Consider the following 27,896-nt stretch of genomic DNA (forward strand, 5'->3'; position numbering starts at 1 on the left):
AGGAAAGAATTTCCTTAATAGGAGAACAAAAAATAATGTGAAGACTTTTTTTTTAATTCCTTGATGATTTTAAATCCGTAAGAGCCATATATCTTCCCTCTCCCACCTTTGGTTGAGCCAAGGGTCTGTTGAGCCTGACAAACCATAAGAAATTACAATGTCAAAATTCTTTCCTTCTTAACATTATGTACAAATTTAGACCCTCTCATTCCTATAAAGCTTTCCAGTTTTAATTGTACACCTCTCTACATTAACAGTCTTGTAGGAGGAAATAAAATGCAAGAGTAGTGTGTTTATTTATGTGCTTCATCTGGGATTGCTATGTGACAAGTCCACTGAAGCAGTCTAGTTTGTGTATTAAGTCATAAGGCAAAATGTGCTGGATTTACTGTATTCTCATTCTCATTCTCGTTGACCATCTCCTAATCTTACACTGTGTTATCTGTAATTTTTGAATTAGTTATTTTTTGAATAGTTTGAATTCCATGTAAATTCTCTGCAAAGCTATTCATGTGTGTCAACAAGCAATGGCTTGAGCCTTTTTCTCAGACGCTCTAGGCTTTGGATAAAGAATGAATGCAGCATTCATTTAAATCAGTGTATTGATTAAAAAAGGTTGTTTGGTTATTTTTACCTTCAGCTGTTTGCCTGCCACCAAAGAGCTTCAGTGGCCATTCTGCAGCTAGAAGACACTTTGGTTTTTGAGAAACAGTGGTTGTGTTGGTTTACCAGGCTAGTACTTCTCCTAACTGGGGTACAGTTGAAGCAGGGATATATGATTCATAATTGGGATACTTAGCTACATTTTTATATCATTTCTTTCTAGACTAGGTGTTGAGTAGATACATATTTTTTAATAAGATGTTGTGGTTCTACAAATACATATACATTAACAGATCAGTCTGTTTTCAGGAGAAAAGCACACAGTATCTCCATAAAAAAGAAAGATAATGTTAAATAAGTTAGCTTTCCTTTCTAACATTTCATACAATCATAGAATGGTTTGAATTGGAAGGCACCTTAAGTACTATATAGTGTCAACCCCCTGCCATGGGCAGGCACACCTTGCACTAGACCAGGTTGCTCAAAATTCCATCAAACTTGACTGAACACTTCCAGGGACAGGGCATCTACGAATTCCCTGGGCAACCTGTGCCAGTGCCTCACCATCCCCACAGTTTCTTCTAAACATCCACAGTCATAGGAAATGTCCACAAGGCTCTCTGACTCTTGAGAGAAAGACAAGATGATTCAATAAGTTTAAATTCATCCTTCCACCATGTGGTCAGACGGACAGATTAAAAGATAACCCCATTTTAAAGCTTACTGCTACTTTCCAGCTGGAACAGTTTCTGCAATTTTTTTTTTTGTGGTTTGTGGTTTTTTGGTTTTTTTTTAATCCATACATATAATTAAAGGGATGAAAAATGTTTTCTGTATGGTTTTCTGCTTTTTCTTTCCTCTTCATTAATTCACCTTACTTCTGGGGGCCATCAAAGAGTAGTTAGAACTTAGATGTAGTGAAAGACCTCTGGAAAGTTCTCATGTTTCCTAACAAACTGTACAAATATTTTCTTGTGTATCTGTCTCCTGCAATGACTCAATTTATTCTTTTATCAATTAATATCCCGTTTGCCTTTTGGTCAGCCAGACAAGAGGCTGAGATAAATGAATTCCTTAAACTGTATGTTAGGAAACATTCAACTATAATTTAGGATAGCCAAACACATTCCATACCCCTGTCCTCTTCTTTTCCTTTCCATCTACACAGCACTTCTCAAAGCAAATGTGTTGGAGAAATCTTTTTTTCTCTGGCACTCACAACATCTCAAAGGTTCAGAAGGGCTGGAAACTACAATTGGCATTTGGCTTTCATGAACCTCTAGAAAGCCCTTTCTCTCACACATTAAATGCACAACAAACAGGACAATTTCAGGTCTTAGAGAAGTCTTTGTGTAGGTGACAAGTCCATTGCAACTGTGTCAGGAACCCAGCAGGTGTGCTCTCCCTAGATGTGCAATTTGAATTCTCTGTTGGTAAAAATCAGCAGTTTTTTCTGACTTCAGTGGAGCTATTCCTGATGACAGCTGTTGAGGTGTTGGCCACCAGTTTCCAACAGCTTGATTTTATGGCAGTTTCTGAATCAGAGAGGTATGTGGATAGTCCCAGACTGCAGAGGTTTCCCTTTAGTTTCAGTAGATCTTTTAGTAAATCTAAAGAGTGTTTGGGAAAAGACAAGTATTCAGTACTGGATGTTGCTATTCTGCAGATTTCCATAGGAACACAATATAGTTATCTCCCTAGGTAGTCATTTGACAGAGTTATGAAGTAGTATAGCCTAGAAATATCTTTTTCTGTCATATTTATAGCAATTATGTCAAATAGTGAATTTAAATAATTTGAGCTGATTACTGGAGGTTTGTGAAAACACACAGTTTGACGTATTCACAAGTTTCAATTACTGTATGTGAAATGTAATTATGTGGAGTACAAAGCTCCAGGGGAAGCTGTGTTTTCTAAATACACCTTGTCTGTAATGCAGTGATCTTTACTCCTTCTTCCCCCCCAAATTTGAAAATATCTTAAATTTTGTCAACGGCTCATCATTTGTCAGATTCCACTTTTAAAATCTACATAGAGTACAAAGAGAAAAAATCATCACAATCTCAGCAACCCATGTAATCTGTGATCATATAAATGGAACAACTCTTCAATTTTGTTTTATATTTTTCTGGCCACTGTTCAAGACCCCCTGAGTACTGTTTTTAGTGAGAGAAAGATTAGAGTACAATGTCATTTGTTTCAAAACAAACCTTTGTAAAAAGAAACTTGATAATGGTAATTAATCAGCTGATTTGTTTTGGAAATTTTAGGAGTCATTCTCTTAAAGTTATCATACCACTTTTAGTGGCCAACTGTTCCTCATGACAACAAAGACAAATGATCATCTGATCCTCAAGTCCTGTCCCCTGTGATTGTAGGAAGCATACAGCAAATGTACTGTCTTACACATACATCCTCCCAAATCCCACACAGCTCAGAGCTTCCAAAAGGATCCTGGTTAAAATGTGCTCCAGGAAAGGAGCAGGAGGGCTCAGGGCTGTGGAAGGTGGCTGTGGCTGGAAGTCAGCATTTTGCCGTGCTGATCCCAGTGTTTACAACAGTTTTCTCTTTTGTCCTTGCAAGACATTTTGTGTTAGCCCCAGTGCCACAAACCCTGGCATCACTGGTTGTATTTCTGTGAGCTCTGCAGTTTCATCCACAGAACTTTCCATATGGAAATGCCGATTAAAATTTATATTATGCTTTTAAATACACAAAGTTTCAGAGCTGTTAAATTTGATCATCTCTAAAGCATCTGTGTATTTCATGTGCATCTCACAAAAACAGATTGACATTAAAATCCATTTTATTTGGGTTACTGTGATAACCCCAAATAACCCTAAATTCCTTCTGTTCATATTTACTCACATTCATGGCTTTGGAAACTCCTTTTGATGTCTTTATTTTCATTGCTAGTGAAGCTGTTTTCATATCTAGCATGAGATGCAGATCTGTTTATTTTATTTTTTGACAAATTGTGAACTAGACATGAAGGAAGACATTTGTGATTATTCTTTCTCCTTAAACAGCTACATGTCCTTTCTATTGTGTTATTTATCAAAATAATTCTAATCATTATCATTCAAATTTCAAATTTTCTTCTTCCTAAAAAGCTGAAAAATATGCTCTTGACAGGCTTGATAGTGGTTTGATGTGAACTTCTGCTTTAAAGGACCAGTAAAAGCCTTTTTTGCTATCTGGGTAAATATGACTTTCAATACCAAAACAGCACAATTTATTTCTAACTGGAAATATGCAGGATAAGAAGTGAGGAAAAGCTTACTTTTTAAAATAAATTGTATAGCCCCTAGGCTATATACTCGATTACAATATTGCTTTGACACAAGACAGAACCTTCCTGTTGACCTTGACAACTAAACATTTTATTACTGTATCCTTAGCTGATAAACATTCCTAAAAAGCAGTCAGGGAAACATGTCATTTCCTAACGTGAACACAGTGCCCCAGCATAATTCTGGAATAATGCTGATCTCATGTTCTGCTTGCATTGGTGTAATGTTTTGAAAATGATCATCAAAAAAAAATCAAAAATGAAGAAGTGAAACTTATTGTAATATCATTTAGTCTCCATATACTTTGAACATAATGAAAAATATGTCTAAAAATAATGTATTCCCTCTTAACCATTTTCTACATAATGACTTACATTATTGCCATTTCCTTTAACCTATTTATATGGATTTCTAGGAAGGAGTAGTCTACATAAATGAGAATATATTTCTTTTCCTGAAAATGTGAGCAAGTTTTACAAAGAAGTATAAGTGCATTTACTTTTTCAGAAATCTAGAATTATCTGTATGAATAGATGAGGAACCAGTGCCACTTTCACTTATACAGCATATTAGTCCCAATAATGCAATTAGTGCAAATAATGACCTATCTACATGATCTTCACATTCGTGTTCTCACATGGCAGTCTTTTTCCACTGATTTAAATTTCTGACCAATTAGTAAAAAGTTCAGCTATGAATATAAAAGATGGGTGTTTCTGGGTTTCTAAAAAAGCAAAGAAACCCAAACTAATTTATGAGAATTAAATTTGTGATTAACATACTGGCCATGAGTGCATGTAAGGAGCAGACATAGTATGTGTTGTTGATACTGGTACTAGCCAACGAATAATTATCAAAAACAAACATGGATACATACAAAGAAATAAGCGGCACAGGAAAAACAAAGCAGGTTCTCTGCCATGGGGGTTTTTATGAGACTGGAATAGTTCTGGAAAAGAGCAAATCAGAATGTCAGCATATCAGGAAATGCTAGGGCATTGTTGCCTGGGAAGAGATGAGAGATGTCAGTAATTTCTGACATATATTGGATCCTTCTTGAAGTCCACTGGACCAAAGACTACATGCTAACTTATTTTTCCCCCAAATATTCTTGGATCTATATTGCAGAAACGTTTTTATCATATTCTCCAAAGCAGCACAAGTACCAATTGTGTCCAAAAAACCCCAAAATTCTTTGCCTTGGGAAAACCTCAGGTTCCTGACTGAGTGGAGAGTGACAGCAGATCACTACACCATCAACCACAAATAATCCCAGGAGAAAGAAAGAATCGAGCATAATGTCACTAAGGCAGTGAAGAGCCTGGAGCACAGCAGCGAGCAAGCTGGGTTTATTCAGCTTGAAGAAAAGATGCTTAAGGAGGGATTTAACACTTGTCTGAGACTACCTAAAAGGGGCCGTGGGGGTGTAGAGATAATGAGTCAGACTCTTTTTCGTGGGACACAACAAAAGGACAAGAGACAACAGGCATCACTTGCAGCAAGGGAAATTCTGATTAGGTATCAGGAAAAACTGCACACATGCTCCCCCCCAAGGGTGGTTCAGCACTTGCCACAAGTTCCCAGAGCAGCCGAGGAACCTCCACCCTGGCAGGTGTCAGGACTCACCTGAGCAAGGCCCTGGGCTACCTGAGCTAGTTCTGGGGAGAGCTCTGCTACGAGCAGGGGGTGGGACTAAGCAATCCAGAGGTCAAAACAGTCATCAAAGGAAGAGCAGAGGGAAAGGCTATGTGTAGAGGATTTTTTGCCCTTGTACTTCCTAAGCCTCTATTAACAGCTACTTGTAGAGTTAACCATCAAATCCATAACAAATTTTGCATCCTTTGGCAAGGAGTTCCATTGCCCAGCTACAGAAACACTCCCTCCTTTGACTTGCTTATAACCTTCTCCCTGCCTCTTTTTTATTAACACCTGGTTGCTGTAAAAAAAGGAAAATCAGTGGGTGATTCCTGTTTCTCTCCCCCTGCTCCAAGCTGCTCGTGGTAACAGACCTGAAACGTCCCTATCCATCCTCAGCTCTTTCCCATGCTGAAGACTCCAGCCCTACTAAGGTGTTCTTTGTACACAGTTATTCTACATCTCTGATCACCTTTGCTGTCCCTCTCAGAGATATTTCCAATTCTGGCATCTTGTTTTGGAGATAAGAGTGAAGGTGGGCACAGAACTGCGGTGTTCAAGATGCTGGTGAGTCATGGACAGTGATGATTTCTGACCTGCACCACAACCAAGCATTAAGCTAACAATCTCATGGATTTCTATGATCAAAGTCTCATTCCAAAGAGGTTATAATTAGTTCCCAGTCATTGTTTGATATGCAAATTAATTATTTTTTTTTTGTATAAACATTGTTTTACATAAACCTATATGAAATTTCATCTGCTGTTCTACTGCTCACTCAGTCGCTGCCGTAAGGTCTTTCCGAAATTATTCACAAGTCAACTCCCACCATATTATCCTGAACAACTTTCTACCATCATCCCATTTCCTCATCTCACCAAGCTGTATTCCCAGGTCACTTGGGAATATTCTGAACAGTGTATATTTCAGATTACCCTGTGATCTGACCACTGATGACTTCCCTTCACTGTAAAAATGGGATGTTAATTCCCACCTTCCATTTACTATTTTTTGGTAATTCTTTATCCTTTTTTTTTTTTTTTATTAATGCTATGACTTCAGCTTTATTTAAAGACTTTGATGAGAAAATCCTGTCAAATTCTTTAAATCCTAGCAAATTGTATTGGCCAGACATGCCTTATCCACAAACTTGCTAAGTCCCTCAAAACCCTCCAGTTTTACAGGACCAGACGTGCCTTTACAAAAGCAGATGCTGGCTCTTTCATTAGTATCACATTCATTTGCTTTCTCCTTTATACTGTGTACCCTCTTGCTCAGATAACGACTTTATTGTTTCATGCTTCCCTGATGTTTGGGGGGAGCTAATTTGGAGCTCTTTTTTGAGAATGAGAATTGCATTTGTTACTTACTTCAGACAGGTTTTGCTGTTGTCCCAGGTTACAATGTAACCAACAGGATGTATTCCCTTATCAGCTTCACAAGCTGTTAAAACAGGTAGGGCAGTTTGTTATCTCCTACCATTACTCTCCCCTGACAACCCCTCCAGGGGCTCTCTGTTTAAGGGTCAATCAAGGACACACTGCATGACTCATCAGCCCACTGTGAGATGCCCCGCCCAGGGGGAGGAGCCAAACATTCCCAGCTGTTCGGCGCTCCGCTGGAATTCAGTCATTAGTGCAGAGCAAAGGCTACCTGTGACTTGCCAGTGCCAGACGCTCTCCGTTATGCCCTGGGGCTCCAGGACAGTGCTGGACCACTGTAGTTGCCCAAATCCTTACCAGAGAGTAATCCAGCATGAATCCCATACCCTGACACTTGTGCCACGGCAGTCTCCAGAGCAGAGTGCCCGTTTGGACTGTGAGGACTGTATATCTGGCTCTTTGTTCCATAAAGGGCTAGAAAGACTGCAGCAAAAAACTTTGGACTGTGAGGACTGTGTATCCTGCTCTTTGTTCCATAAAGGGCTAGAAAGACTGCAGCAAGACTGCAGCAAATAAAGGAATAGCCAGGATTTAAAAGGCCGGGCAGCTGACCCGTCTCGCGGCAAAACCTGGATTGGGGGAGAGCCCGGACTGGATTTTTCCCGGAGTACGGAATGGGTGAAAACCCGGACTGGACTTTTCCTGGAGTACGGAATGGGGGGAAATTCAGACTGGTTTTTCAGACAATTCAGAAAAGCTGCAGCTGCAGGGTGGCAGAGGAACTGCAGCAGACTGGGCATCACAAACCCTGCTTGCTCATTATCAAAGTGAGAAGAGCAACAGTAAGGATCTGAATTAGCACAGCGAGCTCCAATCCTCTGGCTATCCCACAGCTTCTATTCGAAAGTAGGTTTTTTTCCCTTCTGTGCCAGATTCCTACTGCTGATATTTTTATTTTTCTCACCAACAACTCTTGTTTTCTTGCCCTAACTAGCTGTCCTAGGTTACAAAGTAAGATGTAACCTAGTCCGTATTCTCTTATCAGCTTCACAAGCTGTTAAAACAGGTGGGGCAGTTTGTTATCTCCTACCAGGACTCATCCGTGACAACGCCCTCGGGCAATCAAGGACACACGGCATGACTCACCAGCCCGTTGTGAGATGCCCCACCCAGGGGGGAGGAGCCAAGCATTCCCACGTGGATATAATCTGGGGTTTGGAACGGCTCCAGACAGGTGCAGAAGAAGAATTTTCATCACTGGACATCTAGCAGGGCTCTAATTACAAATCACTTTATCAAAACCCAATAGTTACAGACCTATACACTGTACATATCTAAATGAAAATCAACGCAGATCAGGTTAATTCAGGCTACCTGTTATTTTCCACTCTTGTGTTATAAAAGAAGCAGGTTTTTTTTTTTCAGGGCAGGGGTTCTGACTGCCCTGAAACATTGATTCATCTGCCTGTGGGGTTAAATAAAAATTTCTTACATATTCAGCCTGTGCCATCAGGATTCTCCTTTTCCTTTTGTACAAGCTCCTTCTCTCTATGGGTGTGAACACAGATCTTAATTCTAATAATTTGCCCTCCTCTCCCATCTTGAGATCCTTACTAGCAGCTAGATAGCCTGAATCCGCTGTAATTATTATTAGATCTTGTGGTAACTGGTGTGGAACAGCAGCATCAGGTGTAACACTATAGGAAGGTCATATCTTGGCTTTTAGTAAAAGATCTGATGAATTAATTTAGCAACAATATCAAGTACTAAGCCAACTGCATCTTTTAATTAACAACAAATGTGTGTTATAATTAATAAATTACCTTAGAGGCAAAAATCATTTAATGACTTGTAGGTTAGAGAACAGTATACACAGAAAGAGATGTAGGCCTGGAAAACATATGAAAGGTTTAATAAGAGGTAAAATTTTTCACATACATGGAATAAATTAATATTTAACCTCCCGAGAGATAAAAGCAATTCTGCCACAGGATAACTGAACTCTTTATGTATAATGAATTGATAAACCCTGTCTGCCTTATTGAATCCCAATTCATAGATGTGTACTACATTTCAAGAATAATGTTTGTTTCATTTTAGAGTCCTGCTCTGCTTGAATTCAAGCCAAAATCTACTGAAGCCTCTAATTTTGAATTTGCACCATGAACTTTTACAGCGTGCCCACAAATAATCCTTTTAGGCCTAAAATAATTTAATCTAATTTAAGGCAGATGAGATGCCCATACTTGGAGCCAAGTTACAAACTACTACAGAGAATGATTTCTTTAAATTATTTTTTATGGTAGAGACGTGACGTTTCTAACTAATCCTAATAACAGATGTGAATCCCTCACATATATATTGTGATATCTGTGATATACTAAACTACCTAGATATTTTCACTGCTTCTGCAAGACAGTTCAAAGGGAGATATTCAATTAATAGAGAATTCAGTGTAATCACAGACTATCAAAGAAAGAAGGAAGTTAAACACTTGAAAGAAAAAAGGGATAATTTTTGGTTATTTATTCAAAGTAGCAATATTTAATATGATACATCAACTAGTGACAAAACAGGAGAACATTTCAAGTGAAGAATTGATGGGGGGACTACTTTACTTTTTCAAAATCTGTCTGTTTTAGTTCAAAGGCCAAATTTCTCTGTTAAGTCTAGAGTAGAAAAGATGAGGTTCTTCACAGCAGGGCAATTTGAGATGTTTACAGCAAGAGCCTAGGTCTCCTTGATCAACAAGGAATTTATCTCCCCTAGGGCTTTTCTGTACCCACCTTTACTGGTCTCTGTAAGAAGATAGGATGTCACATCAAAATTAGTGAAATCACCCTTTTTTAGGTATTGGAGCTCTAAAAGTAGAAACAAAACCAAAAACTCCAGTTTTAATCTAAACCAGCTCTCACAATTAAAGACTTGAGGGTGTTGCCCACACTGAGGGTGCAGCATAACAGGAACAGATGATGTTTCAACAATGCAGGAATTGGAGATGACTGTGAGATTCCTTTTAAATGGTCATCCCTATATGAAATAAAATGGGAATTTTACATACTGTAGGTGAATTAGAAACTCCATATTCACCCTGCACAAACTTTAGAACATCTAATGAAAATGTCTCCAAGCGAAGCCAAGCAGTTTTAAAGGTTGGGCAAGGATTTTTTCTTTTTATAAGGTGTCACCTTTGAATTTGAAAGTTTTGGGTCTGTCATCAAAATGTAATTATATTTGGTAATCAAAGTCCAATTCCAGTTCTGAAACGCAAATTAATGAACAGGGATAAAAACAGGTTTGAAGCCTTTCCATTATATTTTTGACAATTTCAGAATTGTGTTCAATATATTATTCTTAGGGCTAGGGTTTAAAGATCTGCCAATATTAGTTCTGATTTTGGATGCTTGCTGGCATACACCATGGCAAATGACCTCTTCCTCTGTCTTTTGAGCTGAACTTGAACATGGGCAGCCTCACAAGTCAGCACCAGACCAAAGGCCTTTCCTCTTGTCCTGTGGCTAATCTTCTGCTTAGTCCCAGAGCCCAGAAAAGGATCTGATTTAATCTAAGTGAAAGCACCAATCACTAAAAGACAGTTAAGAACAATCCCTCTTATGCTACCTCAAAGCTGCAAGACATCCTCTTTCAGCACAAGAGGAAATGGCCTAAAGCTGCACAAAGGGAAGTTTAGATGGGGTATTAGGAAACATTTCTTTACAGAAAGAGTTGTCCAGCCCTGTAAGAGACTGCCCAGGGCAATGGTAGAATTACTGTCCCTGGAAGTGTTCAAAAAACATGTAGACATGTCACCTGAGGACATGGTTTAGTGGTGGACTTGGCAGTGATGTATTAACAGTTAGACTCAATGATCTTAAAGGTTTTTTGCAGCCTTAATGATTCCAGGATTCTGTCGTCTTTTGTTCAAAGTCTGTGCTAGTAGAGGGTCAGCATGTCTCAGCAGCCTCAGAGTAGAGGATCTTATCCTGATTTGGACTGTTCTATGAATAGTGCTCCTTCAACAAGGGTTGAATTAGAACCTAAACCCTGAGTATGGGCAAGTTAGCCCAACCATCATTCTTGTATGAATTAGAACATCTTATAAACTATGGTAATTTATCCGAGCCATGATATAGATTTTCTGTCTGACATAGGTTTACTCTTTTGATGTGGAACAGTTTTTGATTTGAAATCTTTTCTAAAAATCGTATCTCATCCTATGCTTTAAAATAATTTCTAAATTTTTCAGCATAGAAATGAGCATTCACACTTAGGCACTGGGATAGCAATCAAATATGTTTCTGTTTAGGATGATCTCTGGCCTGAGATTTTTCACAAATTTTACATCTGGTTCCCAAATGAGCTCAGATAATAATCAGTGGCTTATGAGAAAGCATCAAGAAACATGTCTTTTCAATCTGCTTACAAGGTCAAAAAAATTCCAACAGGATATAATATACATACACAAGCTTGATGTATTGGAGTGTTGCATTTTTTTACAATGCTAACAGTTTGATGAGACTATCAATTAAACATGACTGTGTAGTTAAAATTTCCATCTCTAAATGCAGCTGCAGCTAACAGGACTGCTAATCAAAGCAGTGTTATAATTTAGCAGTGATGAGGAAAGCAGTAGCCGTCAGAAGGGAATAACAGAAAGGAGGCAGCTGCTTTCATATCATTTTAGTGTCCATTTCTTTAATGAGCCTGAGGAGACAATTCCCTGCTGACTATTCATTAATTAATGGAATTTATGAGAGAAGAGCTATCAGCATGCAAACAAGTGGAGAACAGGTGATGACGGTCTGTTTGCAGGCAATGAGCATATTGAGGGAAGGAAGATTTTGAATAAAGCAAATTATCTGGAAGAGATATTTAACAAAAAGCTGAGGTACAAATTCCTCATCTGGGCAGCAATGACATGGCTTTCAGCTTAACAGGGACATATAATTAAACTCAAGTTATGAAAAATCCATGGTCAGATCTGGGAGAAAGAAGAAAGCTGCTGAGAGGACTCAGCAGCTGTCTCTTTCCCATTCTGACTTCCACCATTTTGCCATGACTTGATTGCATTAATAAACGGTTGGATAGATCCTACTGGAAACTCAGTCTCCTTCCCTTTTGGTGTTTCAGTGTTATTCTAGTGTCTTGCCCTTTGGCTGGGAACTCTGTGCTGCCTCTCCAGGGAAACCAGAATCTTTCCCAGCCTTGAAGATCCCAGGGCACAGACCAGATTGTGCTAAAATCAACCTGCAGAGATTAATAAAGAGAAGACAATATCACAGTGCTGGGCATCAGCACTGTCAGGCTGGACACTCTTTGCATACGGATGGCATCAAAGGGTAGCTGAGATTGCAGATTTGGTTGTAGCCTCATGGTATCTGTTCACAAAGGAATTCTTTGAGCCTTTTTGCACAGCTTGAATTCTTGTAATATTAAACACCCTCAAGCCTGGTTCCAATTAATTGTCTTTGATCAGAAAGTGTAAAGTACTTGTATTTAGACATATTTGTACTAAAGCAAACTCCTGATGATGCTGTTTCTGTCCATTTTCTACCAGGGGTATTTTGTGTAGGATGTGTGAAGAACATAGTGGAGCTCGGCTCTGCAAGTGCAAGCTCCTTAAAGACTTGATGTTAGCAACATATGTAAGAGCAGCCACAAGCCTGCTGTAAACCGGACAGGCTGAGGCAGCAGATACTGGACACGTGAAATAGACTCTGACTGCAGAAGCTCCAAACAGTATCCCACCATGTTTTGGGGATTTACATTATAAAGGCCGTTGTGACAATCACACTCACACAGTACAACACTCATAGAAGTCTGTTCCACACAATCTTGAATCTTCTGCATATGCAGTAGCCAAAAACAAGGATTTCATTTTTGACACTATATTTTACACACAAACTGTTCCACATATGTTCGCTGAGTGGGTAGCTATAGCACATGCTTTTTCTACTAAGGTTTCTAAATGTCAGGGATGTTACAAGTTTTTCTCAATGGCTCTTCTGTCGGGTGGATGATGGAGAAGTAAACAAACAACAGAAAGAGTTGAGCAATTTTGTCCGAGGTCCTTCGTTTTGACTTAATGAAAAACATATCTGGAACGTATCATTAAAAAAAAAAAAACAAACCATGGCAGCTTATATGAGAAAATTTGGAGTACAGGAAGACCCCCTCCCTTTACACAATATTGCTTTATCAAACTTGAAACATCTTAGGGCTGAAGGGAGGAAGAGGGATTCCATTAGCATCATGGAGACTTGGGTAAATAGGGGTAAGGCTTAGATGATAAATAAAGTCCTTGATCCTGTAAGTATATTTAAAGTTAATTTTAAAAAATTTTCCAATAAATACTCTTAGTTTTACTTCATTGCTCAGATCTCTCTGCATGTTTTCTAAAATCTGCAGCTGCAGGAGTCCTATGAAAACCTAATTTTTTATTATAACATAGGTTAAAATAAACAAAACTAAAACAAACAGAAGTCCCACAAAAAACCCAACTGCCAAACCCAACCAAACCCAACCAAACCAAACCAAACCAAACCAGAAAGATGAAAATTAAAATGTATATTTTAAAGAATTGCTTAAATTTTTAAAACAGACTTGAATTTCTGTTTGATTTCTTTTGTATTTTAAGTGGTAATCTGCTCAATCCACCATCCTGACTTCTTGGGGTGACCCTTTCTGCAGGAAAGGAGCACAGATACACATCATCTTTATGCCAGTATGAAATTCATTCATTGGCTCCAATCTAGTTCAAGACTTCAAAATAATTTCAGTAAAACATGAAATAACAAAAATTAATAAGAGTAATTAGCAAGTAAGGAAATTATAGTTGTCACTTTCTCAGTATTTTCATGCAGGTCTACATGATAGAGAGTGGAAGCCTGTCTTTTTTCACTACGAAATATTTCACTGACTTCTAATAAATAATATGCAGCTTTCTTGGCCCAGCTATTTTATTCACAGGAATGACCTGTAAAATACCTTGAGGTTAAACCACATGCTGCTAATTACAAGCAGATTATTCAGATTTTAACTCAGACTTTTTGCACTTTGATGAGAAATATTGAAAATGTTGACCATTTATCTCCTTTCATGGCTGGAAATGTGTATCAAATGTCATCTTTAATCCAGCCAAAATCTAGTTAGTGAAAATATAACACATGGGAATACATATATCTTTTAAGTTTGATGATGTATTACAGCAATTATGTTAATCAGAAAAGAGAGGTGGGTTGTTGAAGACAGCATGGGCCAGGCTGCCCAACCTTTACAAAGATTTCCACATACCTGGGGTGGAAAAACTAGCAGAATTTTAAAGCGATAATTCCCAAAAGAACCCATGAAAAGTCCATATACAAGCCAAACAGATTCTGGCACTCCAATTATAACCTAAGTCATATCACATCTAATAGGTAAGAAGGGAGAGGTGTTGTTTTTAAGGAGAGAGAGAAAAAGAGATGAAATTATTGCTTTCCACTTATTTGTCTTTTTTTTTTTTTTTTTTTTTTTTTTTTTTTGCTTTGGCATTGAAGCAGCTCTTCCACACATGCATGGCCTGACTGTGATGAGCACCAACAAATCAACCCTGAGATTATCTCTGTTGGTTAGAGCATGGTACTAAAACCTCCAGGTTTGCTGGTTTGATTCCCAGAAGGGCCATTCACCTAGGTGCTGGATTTTATAATACTTGTGGGTCCCTTCCAACTCAAAATATTCTGTGATAAGGATCTAGTCATAGCAGTAGGAACAGAACAGCTATCAAAATACAAGCGAGTGATGGATATAGGAACTCCATCCTTCCTTCTGTCATATTCAGTGGGAGCACAGAATACAAACACCCCAAAGCTGATGCAGGTAATGGTGACCTAAACCTCCAAAACCAGCTCACCTGGTTGTGCCATATTAAAGCATACAGTTAATAACTTTATCCACTCTTTTCATTTGACAATATTTTTCCTCTGACACAACCCACCTTTCATGAATTCTTAATTGATTTTATACTTAGCTGTGCATCAAAGTTGATGACAGTTACTTTTAAAATATATTTAGTCCATATCTTGTACTCCTACCTCAATAAAGCCAGATGGATGTCTGAAAAAATCCTCTGAAAATGCAGCCAACTTCCTAAGGGGAAAAAAAAGTATATGTATATATATATGAAAATAAACACTGTGATCAAAACTATGACTGTGGAATATATGAAGATAACCAGTCTGCTGAGAACTTCATATACCAGCAACAAATCAAGATACTCATCCTTCTCCCCAGCATTTGGTTAACCCCAGCTGCAGATGAACATTTAAATTTTAATTAAATAAATAAATATTTATTATATTATTTGTTGCTATTATTATTTTTTTGGTCCCAAGTCTGATCAGCATATGAAACTTGCCTGTATATTGCATCAGAAATGATAGAGAAAATTAATAATTATTGAAATACTTTTTGATCTTAATTTTTATGAGTAATAAAACAACTAATTTCAAAACAATAGCTGAACCTTCTCTCCAGATTGCTGGAAGATATTGTTTTAGTTCCACAGCATTTTTCATCATTCCTGAAGGTTATCATTGTTTGCTTTTCATATTTAACTGAGACCAAAGATTAATGAAACTAAAAATTACAGATTTTAATATGTTAAAAGTATTAAAAAAAATTATATCATCTTACTGTTCTTCATGCAATTTTAAGACTATCAGTAAAAAACAAAGGCAGATAATTCCAAGAATGATGAAAAGCTTGACTTGTAGGCATTACTATTCAAGTTTTAGTCATAATATAAGAGCAAGGGGAAATTGAATATATTTGAAGGAAAGAAAACGTAAAGCTTGTTAAGGAAAACTTATTTCTTCATAAGTTTCTTATTGAGCTTCTAAATCTCATTGCTACAAGATACCTCTGCAGAGGCCCATGCAAGCACTTAGGGAAGAGGCCTCATGTCTGAATTCACAGAAAAGTAAAAATAATGTGCTTTAAGCCCTGCACCCTGAAAATTTTATTTCAGTTCTAATCAGAGAACTTCTCACTCAAACACCTTGGCCTTTGCATTTCTATGATGAAATGACCAAATGAAGTAATATAAGGATACATTTGGACATTTGTTTTCAACAACACAGGTAAGCATCACTGATGGTTCTGGGAGGGATGAAAGAACCTAAAAGCAAGAAGATGAATTATGTGGGTATGTCATTAAAGACTGAGGGCATGAGTCTGTACGTGCAGTCTGTATTTCAGCACAACTGTTCTTACCACCCCAGTTATTACAGAGTAAGCGCCCATTTTAAGACCCTTTTAAAATACATTTTTTCCTAGTAACTAACAGCTAATACTGAGGTCAGTCTTGAGCTTCTCATCAAATTTGCTGCCCAGAGATAGAACTCCTTGTTTCAGATCCAAGTTCCCACGTCACCTTTTGTGCCTCATTTTGCTTTAATTTTATGGCATAATTCAGAAATACTGTACCAGCACCTTCCTGCAGAGTCGAAGACCTCAGTGAAAAGATTTCATAGTCATAGAATCATAGAATATGCTGAATTGGAGGGGACCCATCAGGATTTTCAAGTCCAACTCCTGGCCCTGCGCAGCACCATCTCCAAGAGCTGCACCATGTGCCTGGGAGCATTGTTCAACACTTCTTGAACTCTGCCGAGCTTGGTGCTGTGACCACTTCCCTGGAAAGCCTGTTCCAGTGGCCAGCCCCCCTCTGGGGGAGAAACTTTTTCCTGATATCCAGCCTAAGCCTCCCCTGAATTAGTTTCATGCCATGCCCTCAAGCCCTGTCACTGGTCACGAGAGTGAAAAGATTGGTACCCACCCCTCTGCCTCCCCTCATGAGGATGTTGAAGACCCCAGTGAGGTCTCTCTCAGTCTTCTCTCTGGTGACATCCTATACCTTCCTACAAAAACCTGTAATGCCTGCTGCTCCCTTGAGGTTGTTTCGAAGTGTATTAAGGCATTGACCTCTGCCAGGTACACTGTGGAGAAACAACATTTACAGGGAGCATGAGTAAAGAGGATGTTAGAGCTACAGCTGGAACCCATAAAATATCTTGAGGAAGGAAGTTGTGGGGAAAGTATAGATACTAGTTTTCTGAAAACTGCAAAGTGGTGTGACATTCACCAGGAAAGTCTCTCCAGCATTACTAAATGCAGGAGGAGGCAAGACCAGGACTGAGGTATTTGAAGCAAAAGTGAATGTGAGTGAAGCTCTAAATTAATTTCTCTAGGGAGTAAAGATGGGATTGACCACGTTTTCTCTATTTTATCTAAACTGGTGGCAATTTTGTTTTCAATTTTCTGCATTTTTTTTCCATTTTCATATTCTAAAAAGATAGGCTGTCAAACAAACAAGGGAAAAATACACTTTTCTATCATTCCTTTTTCAAATTCCTGTTATTAGAATTGTAAATCCTGGAGGTCCTTTCACTCAGAAGTAGGGATCAGCAGGTGGTTTATGTATCAAAACTGCAAAGCTTTTGTTTGATTTTCAACAAAAAAAAAGTAATTTTGTGTGGATCACAAAGTTAACCAGTAAGAGATGAAAAATAGCTCAATCAATCCTCCAACACTGCAATTCAGCATTCCGTGGCTGAATAATCAGATCCTTCAAACTCTACACTAGAATTTGCTCTGTAATTTACACGAGATTGTAAACTCCAGGTCACTGTTTCCCCCCATTTCCTTAAGTTTATGTTGGCATGGCTATAATATTGTAACTATATAATAAAATAAAATCTTAAGTCCCATGGATCATGTGAATACAATTTATGAATCATATTTTTGGACAGCATACTTAGCCCAGTCTTCTTGTTGGTTTTATGAAACAGGCCAGTCCCATCCATAAAACTTGATATGTATAATTTCCAATTCCTCATACATGTTTATGCATGTTTCTATGTGTTTTAACAAATTTATATTCATATCTAGTATCCTCAGTATTTCTATTTACTGTAGCTTTAAATTCATGTGCATTTATTGATTTCAGTTCCATTTGCTCCCAGTTCATCTTGGCATTACTGGGAAGAGAGTCATGCACACAGTTCTTACGATGATTTTGTATGCTCTCAAATAGATGTGAAACTAAACACTGTCGTGACCAATTTGACATAATTTTTGCCAGATATTATATTGTTTCTTTATTTTCCATCTATTACAAATGTCCATGAGTTATTGGAGATGTTCGTTCTTGTGAAGAAAAATCCCCTCATAAATTCCACTGAATAACAAACTATTTTAAATGGCTGTTTATTTGATTAGCTCATAAATATGCCTGGTTTCAGCCCTAGATTTACTATATTTTTAATTTTCCAACAGATTGGCCATAGTTTTAAGGCTTTCATCTGAAGCCGTTTGGTCTATTTAAAGGGCACAATGTACTTAACTAGTCAAAAGGCTCTTGATCTTATGAATGCACTTTGCTAGTAATGGGATAGTCATTTTCCAGGCCAGTAAAAAGCTATTACTCACTGGAACACAAACAGATTGTGAGAGGAAACGCTCATGCTGATGGCTGGCAGCCTGACAAAGGGAAGTGGGAAATATGGCCCTTTCCTGAATTAAGTTGCACCGACTCTATCTGTTCCAAACATTTGACTCCTTTCTTCTTGTGATGCTTATGACAATAATAGGATAACAGATTTATGTCATGAAGGCACTGACCTTTGTCAGAAAGAACATTTTGACAGGAAAAGATGTGATATGCTGCTCCGCTCTATAGTTTTGACAATGACTGACAGTATGGCCATATATCGACATGGCAAAGCTTATGCTTATGTTTTTATATTGTCATCCTTGGATTAACTCCTGGGTTTTTATCATCTTTGATCACATACAACTTTTTTAATGAAAAGCCTAGATAGAGACAATTAAGACTGCTGAGAAGCCTTGATTCACCTCACAAACACAGAAGTGATTTGTGTTCTAAGTAAAGATGGATTTTGCATGAAGAAGCAGCTAAACCTAGAGAACACTGATGCTTCTTCTGTTCCTTTACTCCATGGTAAGGATACTCTCACCTTAAGAAAGGCTAGTTTACACTGCCGGTTTTGATGAAAGTTTTATTTTGATAATGAACATTTGATTCTCATTTTTCTATGAAAGGGTTGGATTTGATGGAACGTGACTAAATTTTAAATTTGAAAAGAGTGGTGTTACTGCAGGGAATTTAAATATTTAGGATATGATCAATACATGGATGAAATTATTTTTCTTTGTCTTCAGGACTGGTGGGCACAGGCACTTCATCACCATAGCAGCAAAGAAAAAAAGCCATATATCCAGGTAGTTAGACAAGGCAAAATGGAAAGAGGCACAGAAAAAGCCATTTTTCCAAAGAGAAGGTGCAAATATTCAGTTTGGAGTTTTTTAAATTATAAATTATGACTTCCCATGTACACTTCAGTTGCCAGACTGATCTGCTCATATTGCCTGTTTTTGCTATGTGAGCACTGACCCTGTATTTGCTGGGGATTGCAGCACAGCAATGTTGTGTGGCATACAGTCTTCAAATCTCCTGTATTTTTTTAGTGTAGCATGAAGAATATCTTCCATACTGTGCAGTGCAAACAAAATTGACAGTCTCTGCACTTGATGATCTTATCTTGTAAACTCTTAACACGTGAGTAATTTTTATTCACTTGCAGTTTATTTCTGTTCACAGTGAAATCACTGGTGAAATTCCCCAACACCTCCAGGAGAGCAGGATCAAGACCAGGAATATTAGCATTGACTTTTGTGGGAGCTCTCAGAGAACAAATCAAACTGGAAGATAATCAAAGCAACAAAAACTTGTTTTCTGTCTTTCACCTTCCAAGATTTGGATATAAAATTGCCTAGATGTAACATCACTTTTCATTCAGCTCCTTGAGTGACATATAATGAGGTTTCATTGTTCACTATGACACTTTGACAAATGTTGTGTTACTATTGCTCCTAAGAGTGACTATACAAAACATCCCCACTCCAGAAGCATAGCGCAAGTAAAGTGAGAATCCAAATGAATTATGCATGAAACGTGAGAAAGGAGGCCAATGTTAACTAATCTCAAAATGGGTCAAACTCATGACAATTTAGTTAGTGACAAATGAAGTCATTTTTCTACAATATTAACCGTGTCCCTCTTGATTTGTGTCCCTACTGATCTGCAGAGCACAAAAGGTCATTTTCCAGGCAGATGGGGAATTTCCCTTGCAGAAGGGAATTCAGCTTCTATATGCCAGACATAATGAGAACCAATAAATTAGGCAAAACTGCTGTTTACCTAAGATGAAATATTGATGGCCAGGCCCACGAGAATGCTAATGTCTACATTCATCATTTTTTTTAAAGTCTTGAAATTTAGAGCACAGTAGCAGAAGTTGTGATAGATCTATATATCACAGATACAATAACATTAAAAAAAGGTACCAACCACAGAATGTAAATATAATGCAACTGAAAAATTTCAGTTTCTTCCCCACGAATTTTACTATTATCAGTTAAATGAAATGGGATGTAAAGCAGTACCAAGCACAAATGGTAGGCTTGAAGTATTGATAGCAGGTTAGAAGATCTTTCACTTTTATATTACCAGTGACTAGAAGCTGATATGCAAGATATGTGGCATGATCTGGTGGTCTTTATCCCATTCCCAGATTGTGATGCCATATGTCTCCTTCATATGGCAGAGTAATCTAGGCACAAGCATTGGAACGAACCTTTCAAGACAGGAAGGTACCATATGACTGAAAAAAACAAGTTTAATAGCTTAAGTTAGCAGAACAAAAGTGATCCATGAAACTAAATGCCTTTAACTCCAAATTTTGAAGACGGTATTCTGAAGGAGAGAATATTTAAAAGGACAAAAACAAGTGGAAAATAAGCTAAAATACAGTACTCATTTACCACCAGAACATTACATGCCAATAATCTGGTAATTCAGACAGTTGGAATGGCCTGCAAGAAGCTGTAAGCCCAAACCCATCCTGTTAACACATGCATGGAAATCATAGAAAAGGTTTTTCTGAAGGTTTGGGCACAACTGCAGAGCTATGCAGTTACTGGCAGGACAGCTTGCGAAAACAGAATGCAGTGACTGTTGAATACAAAGATGGATGCACATACATGACACCTATGAATGGACAGCATTTGCATGGATAATACATATGGAGCTCTGCAAAGGAACTGGCCATAATGTTTGTTGAGACCCTATGAGTCAGGATCAGAAGTGAGGTCCCAGGAGAATGACCTAGGAGAAGTTGTGTCAGGCCTCTGCTGGTCAGTCTGATCAAAAAGAGACAGTTATTGAAGCCTCCTTAAAATCTTCTGATCACTAGTCTTGGTTCTCATGAAAGACATTAGCCATAAATGCTAGAAGGGTCACACAACAATCCCAGAAATTTCCATTTTGCTTTAATACAGCTGCTTGGATGAATTGAGAAGAGCCCTGACAAGAAGGGCTTGATGATACTGGTCAACAAAAACTTACTTTAGGTGAGGAAAGCGGAGATTCCCCCCAGCCCAGCCACCACAAGAATATATCCACAGAGCAGTGTCTAGTTTAGAGCACCCTTGTATGAGAGTGACATACTGAGGAAAGTCCAGCAGAAACTACCGAGATCAGTGATTGGAGCACATGACATACAAGGAGGGATTGAGAGAGCTGAAAGCATTCAGCTGGGTTAAAAAAATAGCTGTCTTCAGTGACAAAGGAAATAGTGATAGAGCGGATAGACAGGCTCACTTGTGGAGCCCACAGTAGAAATACAAGTGGCAAAAAGGGAAATTCAGTTTAGTACTACTATAATAGCTTTTGTGATGACAGTAACTTAGCCATGGATCAGATTGCTCAGAGAGGCTATGGAATCACCATCATTGCTGAGGGTCTCAGTGCACCCCTGAGAAACCTGGCCTGAATTTGAAGCTGGTCCTGCAGAAAGTTGGACTAGGTAGTCTCGGAGAGTCTTTCCAACCTTAATAACTCCATGATTCTTTGACTTTAATTATATACCAAAGAATGGAACAGTGGAAAGTGAGGCATAACATCCTGATAGTAGGAGGCAGCAGTGAGCACAATTTTCTTAGAAGTTTTCTATGGAAATGTTGGTAGGACAGTACTTGGAAGATGAATACAGTGATTTAATTTTTTCCAACATGTAAAAAGGCTGTTTAAAGTAGAACCTCATTCTGAAACAACATTCTGAAACCTTCAGCCACTACTAAAATGGAAAAAATAATTATGTTTACGCAATTAAAAAGAAAAAAGGAAAAAAAAGTTGAGAGGACAATTTGCAAGTAAGATTGTAAGTAGTTTGAAGGGGTACAAACTGTATTGATCTAAACCTTTGGCTCCTGATATAGCTCCTTTGCGCTGATCTGTTATCTTAATGCTGAGCTAGTAAAACTCCTGGGAATTCTCCTTGTGTAAGGAAAATCCTAGCTGGCAGAGAGCAAGCATGGCTGGCTTTGCTCCAGGGTACTGAAGAGAAGATCATTTCCAGGGCAGGGGTGGGATGCTAAAATAGCTCATTATAATGGATACTCGTTTTGACAGTAATGAAGAGGACGATCACCTCTCCATATAGGTACCTAAATATGTTGAGCAGAGAGACTATTGAAAACAGATGTGCATTTCATAGGGTTTGTGGCAAAATTTAACTTTAAAAAAAAACAAAACAAAAAAAGAGCTCATAATAAACACTGCATTTTTGAGGCATTTAAATTTTATCAAAATAAATTAATACTATAAAATAATGCTAGAGAAAAAAGATTCAGTATTACTTATAGGAATCATTTGGTCTGTGAGATTTACATTGTTTTCCATTGCAATAATTGAAATGTGATGGTGAATTCTGATTTTTCTTATAAATATATAAATCCAAAGAGGTATAATTATTTGAGTTTTTGTTTTGAGCATTTACATGGTTTCCTGAGTGCAGAATTTATACATATATTTCCAGCCTTCAACCATTTTTTGAAGGTCAAGGGATGACTGACTATAGCACAGAAAATAATAATATAATCAACATTTTAAGGCACATTCCTTTTGAAATTGAAGACTTCTAACCCCTTAGGATCACATTTCATAAAACACACAAAAGAATTTATTTCATTGAGACTAATGAGAAAAACATAAAAAATATATTAGCTATATGTTTGTATTTTCTTAGGATAAACTGCTGAATTCTAGACAAACCTGTCCTGCTTATAAATTTTATTTAAGAATAATGTCAAGGTATAATTTTCAGTACAGCCCAGAGACTGAAAAGTCTTCCTCTGCCATTCATATTTGGTCTAGTTCTGGATTCCATATGAAATTTCAGACAGGAAGATTTATGTAATATGCACAGAGTGCATTAATCCACTGCACTACAAAGTACATTAATTTTGAATACTGTTATCAGTTGGGCTATATGGCATGGTGATAACAATATTATTACCTTTATAAAATGCCTTTACTGATATTGAGCGCCTAATTTTTACCCTCTGGATACTTATGCAGTTTTGTACATACACATGAATAGGCAAAAATCTCAAAACTTATGTGTGTATTTTAAATATTTGCATTTATGTTTATTACATTTTTAGTAGCATAATATCAGGATGCTCACTTAATTAAATTAGAGATATTTTACTTGTTTATTTTAATTGTTAATCTTTGCAAATTAAATTAGCCATAGATGGAAGGTAATGAAATTAAATATCAAAAATAGAAGGTAAACCTAACTATTCCTTCTTACTGTTTTTTTGTAGATTTAAAAGAATTAGACTAAGGATCTAAGGAGAAATTTTGGGTTGGGTAAAACATTGAGTTTTATAGTCAAGATAATCTTTTTGGTTTTAGAAGAGAAACTCACACTGTCTGTATTCAGATACTTATTTACCTTAAATGAGGAGGGAAGAACTAGATGCTTCTTAATAAAGTCGAGGCATGTTAGCACGTAAATCCATCAGCTGAACACTCTGACAGAACTCAACAGGTTGATGAGGTGGCCTGGCAGAAACTCCACAATGTTCAACAGCAGAAAGTACAATTCCAATAAATACAAGGATTTTTTTTTCCTAATTAGACCTGCTTTGAGCAGGTGGTTAGATTAGAGGGTTTCTGGAAGTCCCTTCCAAAGTAAATTATTCTCTGAATTTGAAATAAGATTTTATTGCCATCTTCAGCCAGCAAATGGATGTGTATAGGATAACACACAAGCTGGAACACAGGAAATTCCAGATAAATATAGAGAAAAACCTCTTCATCATGAGAGCAGGAAAGCACTTGGAAAGGAGGACAAGAAAAATTATGAAATTTCCAGTCTTAGAGATATTCAGAACTTGGCTGAATATGATCTGAGCATTCTCATATAATTTCGAGGTTAGCCTTGCTGTTTGTGGAAGCCTAGACTTCACTGACTATAAGTTCATTTGCCACTGAAATAATTAAATGATTCTGAACATATACAATTACCCTAAATTTTCTTTCCGTTTTAAAGTCTTGCGTGAAAAACCCCTACCAGGAATTCTGCTTTTTTTTTTTTTTTTTAATAGAAATATCAACATCTGGTTGCAAAAACACCCCAGAGCAACATTTCTCTTTGCCACACATATTCCCACACATATTCAGTGCATTATTTTACATCAATTTCTGGCTCAAGTTTGCATCTGCAAAGATGTAAGCCCTTCTGAAAGTATGGCTATACATGTATATGATCAAACCCACACAATGCATAAGCAGTAATTTACCACAGATTTCTGCTGCACTTGTAAATGAAACAGAATTGGTAGACCTGGAAATAATCAATGATTGTATGACCTAATCTAATTTTTGTTTTGTTTTGGATTGTCTCCAAGAAATGCTTATGACATGTTAACTGAAAAAAAATCCTTCACATTTTTTTTCCCAGCTTCATTCCCCATTTTCTCTGCCTTCTCCCAACACCAGCTGCTTAGTGGGAAGGGGAATGGGGGCTGTGGTCAGTTCATCACACGTTGCCTCTGCCACTTCTTCCTCTTCAGGGGGAGGATTCTTCACTCTCTTTCCTTGCTCCATCACGGGGTCCTGCCCACTCGAGACAGTCATCCATGAACGTCTCTGATGGGAATCCTTCCCAGATGGCTTCATCATGAGTCCCTTCCATGGGGCGCGGTATTTCAGGTGGGTCCATCTTGGAGCTGGTTGGCAATGATTCTCTTGGATATGGGGGAAGCTTCTAGCAGCTCAGCAGGATGTCTACAGCCATCCCTGTATTCCCCCACCACCAAAACCTTGCCACACAAACCCAACACATTTGGAGGGACATCGTTGATCAGGCTTACCATTTATACTGCTGGAAATGGTGAATTGTGGCAGAGATAAACTATATTTTTGCCTTGTCACAATAAAGGTTTCATCATTCTTCACAAAGCCTCAAAACTTCCCTCAAGAAGGGAAATACTGGCAGTGATAATTTATAAAAGGACATTATTAAAGAAACAAGGTAGTAGAATGATATTCAGTTTGGTTTTCATCAACCAGTGTTTTCTGTGTTATCAAATTGACACAAATGTCACTGAATTGATTCAATATAAAGTGTGTACGTTATTGCTCACATTATTCCCCTCAAAGAATATTACTTTTATATCACTCTCTCTCATCCTTCAGCTTTGCTTCTCAGAAGACTCCATAACATCATGAATGTTTTTACCCAAGCAAAATTTAAACATTAGGACACACCTCTTTTATAGCAGTTTCAAGTTAATTGTATAAAATTGAAACTGAAACATCAGAAAAGCCAAAGATAGAATAAAGAGGATATTTTTCATCACTATGGGATCTTTCCTAGTTGGATTTCTTTTTTTTTTTTATATTTTATTTCTTGAGACCTTCTTTAGTGCATTTTAAGTAATGCTCCATTAAAGGTCCATTGCACAATTAGTTGCATTCATTCAGTCTTCCACCACAAATACTAGAATATGATGGAAGGACATGTGTGACCCTCACCACCAATGGTTATTTCAGTTTCTGTTCTTCTTTTATCAGCACTGAGGTTCTAGATTAAGTATCTTTCTCACATTTCCTTTTAGATATTTACATTCTTTCAGTAAAAATGAAATCTGCAGGGGTTTTCCCCTCCTTTTTGTACTTAAACTGTATCATAGCTTTGCTTTGACATCTTCAGCATGTTCGAAGTGAAAGAAGTAGTGAAAAAAAAATTTATACATTTGTATTGTTTGGATCATGGCTTAAGGGACTTCTTTCATATTATTTCTACTAATAATGCAAATTTTAATATCAAGTTTACTTTAATTTATAGCAGTAGGAACTCAATTCCACTGATTTCAGTGAATTTACCCTGAACTTTCACTGAGTAGAGGCTTGATGCTTGAATATCATTGAGGTTGCTCTAGATTTACCTCAGTAATATATTAGATAATGAATCTGAGATTTATTTAGAGGAGTATGAAAGGGGAAGTTAGCAGAGGACAACACAAGGCCCAATTTAATTACCATCAACAGCATCCCTGAGAAACAAATGGCTTATCTTTTGTTTGCTGAGAACATTCTCTGTACAAGCTGGATGGATTCTTGGAAGACACAAGAAAGTGCAAAATCCTATTTACAGGCACTAGTAGTCCATTGTCATATTTCTGACGCATTTCTATTAAAATATTAAGCACAACTAGCCCCTAATGACTCTTTCAACAAAGAACTGCCAGTTCAAATAGCCATGTTTGATATTTCTGATCTTGTGTTTGTTATTTTTTTTCCTTGAGCTATCTTCTGTGGCATAAAATATTACTTATCATTTAACAACCTAAACAGCCATTAAAACACCGTTTGGAGCAAAGAATGAACAAGGCATATATATCTGTTGCCATTTGTGTATGGCATTGGCTTCCAAAACCACCCAGTCTTGTTAATTTAATGATTAGACAATAAAAAAATATGTCCTGCTCATTTATATTAGTGTAATATCTAATAAAACACCCTCCAAGCCAGAACTTGGAGGAGAAATTTATTTTCATATTATTCACAGAGAATTGCTCTTGATATTAATTACACAAGAGCAATGATATTGAATCCATTGCTCTTTAGCGCCTACTGTACCCTGTAGTCTGACTGATCTTCATTTGCCTTTTGCAACATATCAGGGAAAATAAGGTAGCTGTGATACAGAACTGGACATGTACAAGCTGAAATGATCCAAAATAGCTGCAAGAAACACCTACTGAGTCACAGCTAACTATGTTGTGTTCAAGGCCAGGACACTGACAATAGATGAAAAGAGTCACTACCTAATGGAGATAAATCTTAGTGTTGATGAGGTAAGGGAAGTTAAGGAACTGATACAGAAAAGCCCGAGATAACTGCATTCTGCCTTAATCAACTTGTTGTTTAATTTTTCTAGCTGGAGTAATTTATGGTTTCTTTAAAACCAGGGCAACAGTTCCATTGTTCTGCTGGGATCAATGTTATTTTTTATCAATTTAAGTTTGCTATTGCCCTTGAATTATAGTAGATGCTGTAGTATAAACCGAGCATGGTTAAAAATAAAACAAAAATAACCACACAAAATGTGTTTTCTTTGCTCAAACAAGTAGCTATGGTTTTCACAGCTCTTAAATATTATGAAGCTGGGAGAGAGAGAATGAGACATTTAAATAAAAACATTAATTGGGAAGATGGAGAATTTAAAGGGTTCTTAAACTAAGTAGAGAAGAATTTTGAAGGTGGAAATAAAGACTTAAGGGATAAAAAATTTCAGAAAACTTAGAAGATAATGAAGAAGCAATCTGCCTACTTATATATAGATTTTTCTATCACAGATGAGAAAGGTGGTTTCTATTATTTTGTTTTAACTTCCTCAAAAAAGTTCTGCCTCAGTGAGGAATCTTTTCAAAGAAAGACAAATAAAATCCAAGTAAAACTGGTGAAACAGCACCACCTAGAAGAGCTGCTCCAAATGTTACACACTGACAATGAACTCACACATGTAATCAAGCCATAGAAGTTTCCAGGAAGAAGTTCCCT

General features: G+C 37.4%; 1 protein-coding gene across 1 annotated transcript in view; it reads right to left on the minus strand.

Annotated features, from left to right (window-relative positions):
- Positions 1 to 27,896, minus strand: part of TENM4 (teneurin transmembrane protein 4) — a 1,563,774-nt gene that overhangs the window by 1,058,760 nt on the left and 477,118 nt on the right. Inside the window, exon 4 of the mRNA XM_017735917.1 lies at positions 14,989 to 15,043. The gene's annotated coding sequence lies outside the window, so the exon portion shown is untranslated. The remainder of the gene's footprint in view (positions 1 to 14,988; positions 15,044 to 27,896) is intronic.

This window comes from Corvus brachyrhynchos, unplaced genomic scaffold (assembly GCF_000691975.1).
Source record: "Corvus brachyrhynchos isolate BGI_N302 unplaced genomic scaffold, ASM69197v1 scaffold44, whole genome shotgun sequence".
Taxonomy (NCBI): Eukaryota; Metazoa; Chordata; class Aves; order Passeriformes; family Corvidae; genus Corvus; species Corvus brachyrhynchos.